This window comes from Macrobrachium rosenbergii, chromosome 53 (assembly GCF_040412425.1).
Source record: "Macrobrachium rosenbergii isolate ZJJX-2024 chromosome 53, ASM4041242v1, whole genome shotgun sequence".
NCBI lineage: Eukaryota > Metazoa > Arthropoda > Malacostraca > Decapoda > Palaemonidae > Macrobrachium > Macrobrachium rosenbergii.
In genome coordinates, this window is record NC_089793.1 from 31,472,917 (window position 1) to 31,485,323 (window position 12,407).

General features: G+C 37.9%; 1 protein-coding gene and 1 long non-coding RNA gene across 2 annotated transcripts in view; one reads left to right on the forward strand and one right to left on the reverse strand.

Moving 5' to 3' along the window:
• Nucleotides 1–8,178, forward strand: part of LOC136834394 (uncharacterized) — a 260,020-nt gene extending 251,842 nt beyond the window's left edge. Inside the window, exon 3 of the long non-coding RNA XR_010851774.1 lies at nucleotides 7,922–8,178. This is a non-coding gene — a long non-coding RNA (uncharacterized lncRNA). The remainder of the gene's footprint in view (nucleotides 1–7,921) is intronic.
• The window catches only part of LOC136834390 (dual specificity tyrosine-phosphorylation-regulated kinase 2-like), a 346,235-nt gene that overhangs the window by 206,636 nt on the left and 127,192 nt on the right, over nucleotides 1–12,407 (reverse strand). The gene's annotated exons all lie outside the window — the stretch shown is intronic.

Genomic DNA, 12,407 nt, shown 5'->3' on the forward strand with positions numbered 1-12,407 from the left:
AATAAATTCTCCATCAGATACCATCCAGTTTGAATGAGGTCCTTTTAGTAATTCTACTAATGCACAGAACAATTGTGTATGTGATAAAGATATATATATATATATATATATATATATATATATATATATATATATATATATATATATATATATGTATTACTGATATGAATCCTGGTTACTTAAGGTATTCCTTTCGGAGTGGCAGCTTTCCGGGCTCACGACCGAAGAACACGTGTTCGACCCCCGAACAGGGCGGAAAGGGTTTTTACTAAATATCCGGTGTGCTTTTAGTAAATTTTATATTGAATAATGTGCCTTTATTGGTCGACTGTCAGCGTTAATAGTTAGGGTTGGGGAGAGAGAGAGAGAGAGAGAGAGAGAGAGAGAGAGAGAGAGAGAGAGAGAGAGAGAGAGGTATGTCTCATGCAGGGCTTTGACGAGGTAATCTTCACTCCCACCAAAGTGACACAATTCATCAGGTACCTGACATCACCCCACCCAACCCTTCCTTTCTCTCTTCTCTTCTTCCTCTCTCTCTCTCTCTCTTCTCTCTCTCTCTCTCTTCCTTTCTTTTGTCTCTAAGTTTTTTCAGTTATGCATCTTCCTCTAATCCCTCTGCCAACCTTTATTATCAGCAATTTCAGCATTCGCCGCCACCGTTGGTCCCGCTTTTTTCCAATAATTCCTTTTGAGTCAGCTTCTTTTTATCCCTAGCCCCGACCCGCTCCTCCCCTCCCCACTTCCATCCCTAACAACCAAATGGTTCCACACCATTCCTCTTCTCCATACCTAGACCCTCCATTTTTGGTCTCGTTGGGAGATTCCTGTAGTTGGTAGAGTTGTCGCACAGCACCTGCTGTGGCCCGAGTCTGGGTCTCCGACCGGCTAATGAAGAATCAGAGGAATTTATTTCCGGTGATAGAAATTCATTTCTCGCTATAATAAGCTGCCAGGTCCGTTGGGGGTAACCACTGGTTCAGCCACGTAAAAATAAGTCTAATCCTTCGGGCCAGCCCTAGGAGAGCTGTTAATCAGCGCAGTGGTGTGGTTAAACTAAGGTATATATACTTAACTTTTTTCCTACATACCTTTGCGAGGGTTTTGTCATTTAGCTGTTTATCATATACCCTTTCTTGATGGCACTTCTTAATTAGATTTTTTCACAATTCTGTCACCTAAGTTTAATTTAATTATTATCTACACATTTTTCTTATTGAATATCTTCCACTAACCATTTTTAAAACTGAAATTAGATCGATTTCAATATCAGTATTCTTTTCATATACTGGTTAATTCGTAATTTCTTTCAACATACTCGTCGTCGATTGTCTTTAAGTATCTATTTTTCCTCTAAAACAAAAAACAAAACAGAAAAAAATGCCCAAAGAATATGTTTACGAAGCACAACTAGATCTGCTTTCAATAACGTTTAGTCACCATCCTTATACTGGAAGGACTAAGTACTGTCTGCGGTTTCAAACTTCCAGAAAATGTACCCTTATTTTTTTTTTTCTTTTTTTTTACCATTCACTCAACTGTTAGGATCCTTGGTTGATGTTCTTGTAGAAGATCGTCATCCCGCAGTGCCTTGGGTTTTCCTGACCTTTTTCTGTTTCAAATCTTAGTTTTAATTGTTTTATTCTTATTTATTTTTCTTTGTTTTTCTCATGTGGTCTATCCTTTATTTCTTCATTTATTTTCCTGCACTGGACTACTGTGTCTGTGGAGGTCACTGGGTTTGCAGTATTCTGCTTTTCCAGCTAATAATAATAATAATAATAATAATAATAATAATAATAATAATACGTGTAGTGATATATGATTATATCAGCTGTGTAGGTATAATGACCTTATACGAACACGAAGCATATTCATTCTTCATTGTAAAGACATTTCGCATCTATTTTTTCTGGCAAATTTCTGTTTACCAAAAAAAAAAAAAAAATAGAAAACACAGGCCTCATAAGAGATAATGTCCATCTGTCCTTAATCAAGTAATCAGGCCTACAGTCCTTTTATATACAGTCGCAAGGCCTACATTCATTTTATATCTCGCGATGACGTCAGCACTCATTTTACGAATTACGGAACAAGAGCACTTCGCCCTACTTAGCATCAACCATAAACTCGTTAACGACTCTCGCAAATTGATCACACCCTTTTCGCCCGTAATGAGAACGGGGAGATACGGATTGGGCGCAGCTGTGAGCAAACACACACACACACACACACACACACACACACAGAGGGAGGGGGGGAGACTACCTCGACGAGGCCCTTCCTTTTTATATTTTGATACGGTGGTGATATCTGAGAAAGAGAGAGAGAGAGAGAGAGTACCTCGAAGAGTCCCCCTTCCGTTTTCTTTTGATGCCATGGTGATATACAGTTCTGAGTCCACACTGAGAGAGAGAGAGAGAGAGAGAGAGAGAGAGAGAGAGAGAGAGAGAGAGAGAGATTACCTCGACGATGCCCTTCCGTTTTAAATCTTGATACGGAGGTGATCTACGATTTGACAGTACAGTGCTGATCGCTCACGTCAGATCTCTCTCTCTCTCTCTCTCTCTCTCTCTCTCTCTCTCACACACACACACACACACATCAGCTGTGACCGACGGTACATTTAATTCACTGTTAAGGTTAGCATACAAGCATTCTTGGTTTTCAAGGATAAGAACCCAAACCATTCCTTATCTCGCCCGTTTCGGGAATCGATCTCGGGGTCTCCCGATAGTAAGTCGTGTATTCTATCCATTACACCTACAGAGAGCGAGAGAGAGATGCTACCCATTCCATCAAAAGAGAGAGAGAGAGAGAGAGAGAGAGGGGGGGAGATATGCTGCCAATCACACCGAGGAGAGCGAGAAAGAGAGAGAGAGAGTAATCCTACCAAATACATCAAGACGGAGAGAGAGAGAGAGAGAGAGAGAGAGAGAGAGAGAGAGAGAGAGAGAGAGAGAGAGAGAGAGAGAGAGTTGTTTGTTAATGAAGATGAAAGTCAAAAGGAAGATTCTGGGAGAAGAGGGGCCACCTGGGGATAAGGGGGAGGGGAAAGGCACGGTGGGGGAATAAAAAGGGGGGGAGAGGGAGACCCTTGAAGGGGGCCAGGGAGGACATAAAGGGATTCCAACAAAAGGATGGTGGAGACAAATCTAAACAAAAGAATGAAACTCTCTCTCTCTCTCTCTCTCTCTCTCTCTCTCTCTCTCTCTCTCTCTCTCTCTCTCTCCCTCATTTCCAAGAGGCGCTACAAAAGAATGCAAAAAGACAAAAGAGTTTAGGCGAGAAAGAAAGGTTAAAGCTCTCTTGGATAGAAGAGAGAGAGAGAGAGAGAGAGAGAGAGAGAGAGAGAGAGAGAGAGAACACTGCGTTTTACTGTGCATTTATCTGCAAGTACGAGGACAAAGACTCAAAAGGACTTAACATTTTTAATAAAAGTTATAACATTCTGAATCCTGACCTGTTTAATATATATAAATTATAAATGTAATAGCCTTTTTTTATAAAAATCATAAAAAATTAACCTTTGTCATAAAAATTATAAAACTATGAATATCTTAACCATTTTAATATAAGCAAATTATACTGTAGTATTATGAACATCGCACCAAACTAACAAGAGAATTTAAAATGATTTGAAATGACATTTCATCATTTAATGCTACATGACTTCTATGAGAACATTTTGAGGATTTTAAACGTTAAATTTATCACCAGCTCATTGTAAATGTCCAAAAGCTTTCGGTCTACGAAGATTTTTAGCGAATTTTAATCGTATTATGTTATTTCCAAGGCGGCAGATAGACTGGCAATTAAGTGATATATTCAGGCAATTAATACACATAAGCATATTCATAAAAATATGTGAATGATCATAACTGTTTCCAGTACCTGATGAATACACATACACACACACACACCCTATACATACTTTGCATGTATGTATAAAAAGAGATATATATATATATATATATATATATATATATACATATGTATGTGTATATATATACACATACGCAGTATGCATAGGGTGTGTGTGTGCGTGTGTGTCCATTCCATCAGGTACTGCACACAGTTATAATCATTGACATATTTATATGAATATGCTTCAGTGTATTAATTGCCAGAACATATTACTTAATTACCAGTCTATTTGCCGCTTTGGAATAGCCTAATACGATTAAAATTCGCATGCTCATACATACATTCATGCATACATATATATATCGCCACTGACAAAACCTAATATTTCATACGCATGTTTTCCAACTACCTCCTCCTCCTCCTTCTTTATCTTAACTGATCGCCTTTGGATAATCTTCAGGAAATGAATAGCGTTTTAGGATAATGGAGGAATTTAGGGCGCTCCGATTTCCAATAAAGGGAGTTCACAAAATATGTGATCTCTACCAGCAACCTCCCAGGAAGCGAACACGTGCGCGCGAATAAACATTCACCCAACTACCAACAAGGAAGATGGCATCCATATTGTTTATAAGAGAGAGAGAGAGAGAGAGAGAGAGAGAGAGAGAGAGAGAGAGAGAGAGAGAGGTGACCGAATGCATACTATACAGTAACGTGGCAACAACTGTGCTCAGTGCAGAGAGAGAGAGAGAGAGAGAGAGAGAGAGAGAGAGAGAGAGAGAGAGAATCTTAAGAATCCGGTGGGGAAAAGATTACCACAAAGAGAGAGAGAGAGAGAGAGAGAGAGAGAGAGAGAATCTTAAGAATCCGGTCGGAAAACATTACCATAAAGAGAGAATCTTAAAAATCCGTTGGGGAAAAGATTACCTCGTCGAGGTCTTAATGTTTTAATGATGTACATTGTAACCTATGCACATTTTTTCGCTGACTTCTAACACACACACAGATTGACACACACGCCATTACATCTGACCATAGACGCAAAACGGAAGAGTTTGAGGACATTCCACAACTTTTAGAAAACACTACATTGATGTCAGTGATACATCTTCATCCTTCTTTTGAGCAGTTGATGAACGACGAAACTGGCAACTGTAACATGAAGGAAACTCTGTATTGCTCGCAAATGGGATCGTCACACACACACACTCACACACACACACACACACACACACGCACATACAATGGAATACGTGCGTGCTTCAAGGAAGAGGTTCTATATAATTTGCATGTTATGCCTTACTCTCGACTCGAATGTTAGCGCAGGTAACTTAATCTGCACCTTAGTGCTTATGTATGTATGTATGTATGTATGTATGTATGTATGTATGTATGTATGTATGTATGTATGTATGTATGTGTGCGTGTGTGTGTGTTATTTAACTTTTGTCACTTCTTCGACACTTTTCAACTTTAACACTAATAACAACAATAATTCCCCAATTACCGTACCTTATAAGAACCTGAACCGAAAAATACATCAAATGAACTTTTAAAAATAAACAGAAAGAACAAAATGTGAAATAAACTACTAAAACCGACGATTGCTGAGTTGCTGTAGATCATAGAAAGGGAAAAAAGGGAAAAATAAAAAAAATTGCTGGAGGTGAACACTTTCCCATGGTACCCTTTGAATACAATCCTATTCACTTTCTACACTAGTGAGCGGTGTTTCTCAAGGGTGGTAGGGGCTTTCTCAGAAACTAGAGAGAGAGAGAGAGAGAGAGAGAGAGAGAGAGAGAGAGAGAGAGAGAGAGAATATTCAAGTAAATATAAATTACTGCAACTTATGAGGTAAAGTCAATCTCTCTCTCTCTCTCACTTTATATATATATATTGTATTTATATACACATATACTTACATACATACATAAATACATAGTCATTTTACAAAGACGAACTATCCAAATATATAAATAAGCATACCATTAACATCCGCAATTCTGTAATCGTTATCTCCGATAACGAACTTCACAAATCATAAGAACTCTCGTAGATCCGGGAGAAGACGCATAAACACGTAAGCAGCAGAATTTTTACGGAACACTACAAATGATGCCATTATTTCTTAAAGAAATCATTTCTTGTGTGCTAATTTTGTGTAAAGTGCTTCAAGTTTGAAATCAGGTATGAATTTTCTGTATCCCACATCTGGTACGGAGGGGGAATATAATAATAATAATAATAATAATAATAATAATAATAATAATAATTTTTTGCTGTTGTTTTCAACGGTGAAGGAACCTTATTGCTTTTACAATATTTGAGAGAGACGTTTGTAAATCTAGTAGAGTTCAAAACGTAATCTGGCATTATTATTATATTATCATTATTATTAGTTTTCTGTAAAAGAAAACTATTGATATGGCTATTTGTCTGTCCGTCAGCACTTTTTCTGGCCACCTCAGATCTTAAAAACTACTGAGACTAGAGGGCTGCAAACTGGTATGTTGATCATCCACACTCCATTCATCAAACATACCAAATTGCAGCCCTCTAGCCTCAACTAGTTTTTATTTTATTTTAAGGTTAAAGTTAGCCATGATCGTGCGTCTGGCAACGCTATAGGTGCCAACAGAACATACCACAACCGGGCCGTGGCTGAAAGTTTCATGGGCCGCGGCTGAGAGTTTCATGGGCCGTGGCCGTACAGAAAACTCGAAGAAGAAACTTCGGCGCATTTTTTACTTGTTTTTATTATTATTATCACCATGTAGTCAGATGGAGGAGCGACCAAGTAAAATTGTACTGATTTCGAAATTAACCATTTCCTGTTTCTCACGGAGAAGGTGAGAAGCAGAAATTAGTTCTTGTATCTAGTAATTCTCAAAAAAAATATTCACGTGCGAATAACTGAAGATAATATCTGCATTTCACTGAAGTCAGTGACTCCTTTCACTTGAAATAGACATTAAAAACTTTAAATTAAATTAATTTATAAGCCCAGGCTATTAAGTGAAAGACAGTGCTTATGTTTTGACAAGTCTTGATAAAAGTTCGCATTGCCTCTCGTCTATTTTCTTTTTTTTAAATAATATCGAATTGTGTTATGTATATTGATGATTATGGTAAAAGAATAAAGTTATACTAGATTACAAACAAAATTAATCCTATGATAGTTCAATTTCTCCTTCCTTGAGTACCACAGTTGTCTTATTGTGATTCAAAAATAGCAACCGTTCATCAAGTGAAAGGATCAAACACCATTATTTAGCAAGACAAACTTTCGTCAGATTTTAATTCCGGTATTTGAGGAGAAAGCGGAAACAGAAAATGTCAAATAAATGTCACTGAAATCATCAACAGATACAGTTATGTATTGATATATAAAAATCATCAATTCAAAATGAATGAACTAAAGAATTAAAACGTTGTTTTGTCACAGTATCCGACTTAATGATGTATAGACTTCATTCATTCTCTCGAGGGGAGGAGAGAGAGAGAGAGAGAGAGAGAGAGGAGAGAGAGAGAGAGAGAGAGAGAGAGAGAGCAAACTGAACGCCCTATTTCATTTCTAGGTAATTCTCAAACACCCTTCCAACCACTCTACCCCTGCCCCCAACTCACTCTCTCTCTCTCTCTCTCTCTCTCTCTCTCTCTCTCTCTCTTCGTCCTTGTTTGTTAATCATGGGCCTGTGTGTATACTCCCTATCACAACAGCATCTCTGGGACCATGGCTCTTGTTTTGACTAAGGGCCATTATCACACCCCTCCTCGTCGTTTTCCACCATCCATAACAAGTCTCTCTCTCTCTCTCTCTCTCTCTCTCTCTCTCTCTCTCTCTCTCTCTCTCTCTCTCTCACACACACAACACAAACACATTCTCTCTCTCTCTCTCCTAAACACACACACACACAAACTTAAGCTCTACTAATTAAACTTTACATTTTCAATTTTTAATTCGTCCTGACACCCGATACAATCGCAAAGTGTGCGGACCACACTCAGTGCGCATGCGTGGATACATCTGAAACCGATTTTTTTTCTTGTCTTTCAGATAAACGTTATCTGTCTCCTGCTTCTGGCTTATCTCTTCGGGCATCCGCATCCAGCTGTCTTGCGTGAGTACTGTATATATTCCTTTATCGGCAGATGTTTTTCCTTGGTAGTTTTTCTTCTTGTACGATGTACTTAATAGGATGTAGACTAGAAATCTGGGATTTGGTTTTGAACGTATTACGTTGTTGTTGACTAATAAATTTTTTTATGTATATTCTACACAGTTGAAGCAGGCTGGCATTAAAAGAATATACACATATGTACACAGTCATATTTACGCTATACGTATACATACATTCATATTACAGTATGCATGTATGTATATATATATATATATATATATATATATATATATATATATATATATATATATATATATATATATATATATGTTTACATATATATATATATATATATATATATATATATATATATATATATATATATACACTGTATATATATAAATGTGAATGTAACTAAACTTGTAAACTTGTGCTCTACAGAAATCCGAACCGCCTTACCTATCTAGACAAAATTTTGCCCGCGGCCCTCACTTGACCTAAGGAAGGTTTTCGTGTAGGTTTCAAACCCGTACCCCCTCCCTCCGGGATACCATATTTACTGCGGGTCCCGGCTAAGACCCAGGCATGGGATAACATTTTTGGACTGGTGTGAAACGTGGAGTGTCGGGAAGTAGGTTCGTACACTTGGTATTGTCCGCGCCTATTGAGAATGGGGCTCTGCAGTGGCGGCTTACAAAAAATTTTCCTGCATCTCCTTTGAATTTTTTTGTCCTGTAAAGTATGTGTACTATTATTGAAAATGCTTTTCTTTTCTGTGAACAATAATTCTGTCTAGAATTCAATGCTTTAAATAACCATATTAATCAAACCACACCACGTGTTACTTCCTTTCTAAGGTAAATGATTGATTGTCATTCAGAGTTTTCCCTGGCAGCCCCGGGGTTGGTCAAGTTATATATATATATATATATATATATATATATATATATATATATATATATATATATATATATATATATATATATATATATACACATACATAACATTACAGCATTCTCTCTCTCTCTCTCTCTCTCTCTCTCTCTCTCTCTCTCTCTCTCTCTCTCCCTCTCTCCCCTGGAATAAGCCTACACTGCCCCAATCTCGCATCACGTTTCCCTCTGTTTCCCATACAGATGGAACCTAATCATCCCTTACCCGGAGATGATTAATCGTGACTCCTTTCATTTCGAGTCATAAATCCCTTCGTGTTTTGGGAGTAAATAAAAAAACAAATTTGAGGGAAATCCCAAATCCCACCACGTTCGGGATTAAAAAATGGGAGAGGGAAGGGAACAACAAAACAGTGAAAGTATTGTCAAGCCTTGAAATGACACTATTCAAACCCTGACAATGAATTCTGGAAGACAATATTCAAACTCTGACAAAGAATTCTAGGTTGCAATATCCAATTTCAGACAATGAATTCTCGAAGACAGTATTTAATTTCTGACAGTGAGTTCTGGAAGACAGTGTTCAAACTCTGACAATGAGTTCTAGAAGATAGTATTTATACTCTGCCAATGAATTCTGGAAGACAGTACAGTCTGACAATGAATTCCGGAAGAATGTATTCAAATTCTGCCAATGAATTCTGGAAGACAGTATTCAAACTCTGCCAATGAATTGTGGAAGACAGTACTCAGACTCTATCAGTGAATTATGGAAGACAGTATTCAATATCTGATAGTGAATTCTGGAAGACATTATTCAAACTCTAACATTGAATTCTGGAAGACAGTATTCAAGCACTGACAATAATTTCTGGGAGACAGTATTCAAATGAGAGAGAGAGAGAGAGAGAGAGAGAGAGAGAGAGAGAGAGAGAGAGTTGAAGGACGACCCTAGAGGCACAGACAGCCGGTGTCCCTTGCACACTAATCAACCCTCATGCTTAACCTCGAGGTCACTATCGTTGCGTTTCATGAAGTCAGCCCTTGAGGAGGAGGAGGAGGAGGTACTGGAAGGATGAATCGCTGATAAGGACAAAACCACCTGGCCAAGGTCTAGGTTATTGCTCTTTTCAAGGTTGCATATGTTCATGGGATCCCAACTGCCATGTGCGAGAGAGAGAGAGAGAGACTCAAGGCCAGGTCTTGATTCATTCTAATGACTAAATTGTCTTGGAAAAACTGGACACTATTACAGTTAAAAAATTGGATCTCAAACTAGGGAGATCATCGTTACTTTTATGAACATAAAATATATATAAATTTATTACTGATGGAAACTGCTTATTATTTTTCATGGTCAGGACACAGTACCCGAAAATGTGTATGTACATTTGTATGCTTGGATTCTTGTACAGGTCTAGTATATATATGTGTATATATACTTATGTGTGTATGTATGTATGTATATATATATATATATATATATATATATATATATATATATATATATATATTGTGTGTATAATAGACCTGAGGAATGTACAAACATATCAGTAAAAGACTTGAAACAAACATCCCTCACATTTGTATGAATAAACTGGCAACCATCAGAAAAAGAGTAGATTTGTGGGCGTGGTGCATTTGTGTAACCTTAACCCACCCTCAAACCCCCTCCCCTCTCCCGCCCTCTTCGCTTACTCCTTTGCGTGACTGTTGTTGCTTTTACCCTTCTTCTTGTCCTTTCCTCTCCTCTCCACTTACCTCCTCCTACCCCATCCCCCTACCTTACCCAACCACTCTCCTTCCCCTTTTCCACATGTCAGGCCATCGCTCGGTGACTCATGACTGCAGCAGAGTCTCCCGAGTGAGATTGAGGGGGAACGGACACATCTCTCTCTCTCTCTCTCTCTCTCTCTCTCTCTCTCTCGGTTTTTACCCTAATTATGCCTTGTGTTATATGTTGCTTGTATGCTTATACTCTTCTCTCTCTCTCTCTCTCTCTCTCTCTCTCTCTCTCTCTCTCTGTTTTTAACCCTATTTATGCCATATGTTAAACGTTATTCATGTACTTAGATGCGTATTCTCTCTCTCTCTCTCTCTCTCTCTCTCTCTCTCTCTCTCTCTCTCTCTGTTTTTAACCCTATTCATGCCATATGTTAAACGTTATTCACGTGCTTAGATGCGCATTCTCTCTCTGCCTCTCTCTCTCTCTGTTTTTACCATATTTATGTCCTGTGTTCCATGTTGTTCATATGCTAAGATGCGCTCTCTCTCTCTCTCTCTCTCTCTCTCTCTCTCTCTCTCTCTCTCTCTCTCTCTCTAAAAGTTCCTGTCGCTCATTTACAAGATAGATTGGTTCAAAATCTCCTACTCCTTCACTCATTCGTTAAAAACAAATAAATAAATAAGCAAAAGAAATAAAAACGAAAAATAAACAAATATATAAACGAACATACGAACACACCTCCCCTTTAACGTGCTCGGCTGAGGCCCGGTATGCGAGTCGGCCTAGAATTTTAATTACGAAACTGGCGTTCATTATTTTTTCTTATAAAAGGAAAAAAACTTTGACGCGTCCCTTTATATAAAAAAAAAAAAAGCTGATATATGAGTTTTAAATACGCTGCAGAACACGACGTATGTAATGGATAATGTGTGTATGTGTGTAGTGTATAGTATATACTGTATATATATACAGTGTATATATATACATATATATACATATAATATTTATACATATATATACATATATATATATATATATATATATTTATATATATATATAATATACATATATATATATATATACATACATAATTAAACTGCTCATAACACTAGTGAAGTTTCGTTGAACTTTGCAGTGCACTGAATACCTGATGGTTTGTCACGGCTGGAGAGAGAGAGAGAGAGAGAGAGAGAGAGAGAGAGAGAGAGAGAGAGAGAGAGTTTAAAAATTGGTTATCATAACTAGAAACGGGCTGGCATCAGGGAGGTAACGAAATCAATGACCTCTGCTGTCACGACGCCAAAAAAGTCTAATCAATCAATCAGTGTGCCAAGTAACCCTTTCTCTCTCTCTCTCTCTCTCTCTCTCTCTCTCTCTCTGGGGTATTTAGAGTAAGCATCAGACCTCGGGCCTTAGTGTACCTTGATACCAGTGACCACCAAAGGTGTGACGTCAGTTACTGTATTGACCAATTAATTTACCGTTACATAATCTGAGGTCGCAGGTCTTTCCTGTGCTTTATCTCCCACTAATCTCCACTTACCTCCAGTCTCAGTTCTAATTCAAGTAGATCTAAGGTTTTCCAACTCTTCTGGTGCCCATAGGAGCCTAGCTGACATCAGCAATCACTGTTCTCCCAAGCGTGGTTACGAGGGATGTGTCCAAACCATCTTCATCCTCCCATCTATCATTATCTCACTTACATGTTTAACCTTCCGTAATTTTCTTTAAGGTATCATTTATTCTGTTAACTGCTTAACTCCTCTAAAATCCTTCTTAAAGCTCTATCTATTCTTTGATAAT